Raw genomic sequence first — 917 nt, 5'->3', positions numbered from 1 at the left:
CATTTCTTTGAATAATTATACCCCTAGGAAGCCTTCTCTCCTCCCCTTAATTAGTAATGACCTTTTCCCTCAGATTTCAAAAAGAAGATTGTTCAGTAATTCTCTAATGTACCAAGCATGTTTACTAAAGGTATCTATATTCATCTTTTCCACTTGGTCTTGACTAAAAATTCCTTGAAGGCAGGGACCACATCTTATCTAGACTTTCCATTTTCCTCAAAGCATTGCACAAAGCTCTCAAAAAAATGGGTTGATCCAGACACTGAGACCAATTTAGGGAGAAAATAATGAGTTAGGTTGTGGGCATAATGACTTTGAGATAACAACAAATTTGAAAGTACAGATTCCCTTTAGGCTGTTGGAGATACTAGAATAGATGTCAAGTGACCAGAGAAGGTGATGGAAATTTGGGAGTCACTCACATAAGATGAAGTGAAAGCCATGAGAATAGATTAGCTTCTTGAGGAACTAAGTGTAAAGAGAGGTGAGAAGAGATTTAAGGACAAAGTGTTGGGATCCACCCACAATTTAAAAGGCAGAAAGAATAAGCAGTAAAAAGAAAAGAGACACAATATGGGCAAATAAATTTTCATTAAAATTGACACCATATCCTGCATCAATATCAATGTCTCCTTGTCCAGAAACCAAGCCCCAGAAGACTTAACCTTTACATGCCTGGAACTCTAGACCTGGATTCCCTGACCTTCCCATTTTCCCCTTCCCCAGGTTAGACTGGCCTCAGTTAGCACTACATCTACACCTGGCCCCTCCATGCTACATTTCACACCTGGATTTCTCCCATATCCCCTCACCCCAGCCTTCTTTTCAGCTCTGGAACCATCATCACATCCCTGTTATCAGTGCTTCTGGAAAGGGTGCATCAACCACCTCCCCTCTAGCTCCACTCACCATTTTGG

This window comes from Petaurus breviceps, unplaced genomic scaffold, assembly GCF_028583685.1.
Source record: "Petaurus breviceps papuanus isolate PSGF00001 unplaced genomic scaffold, PetGlider_PUasm1.0 90808, whole genome shotgun sequence".
In the NCBI taxonomy this organism is placed as follows: Eukaryota; Metazoa; Chordata; class Mammalia; order Diprotodontia; family Petauridae; genus Petaurus; species Petaurus breviceps.
This window is presented reverse-complemented; position numbering follows the sequence as displayed.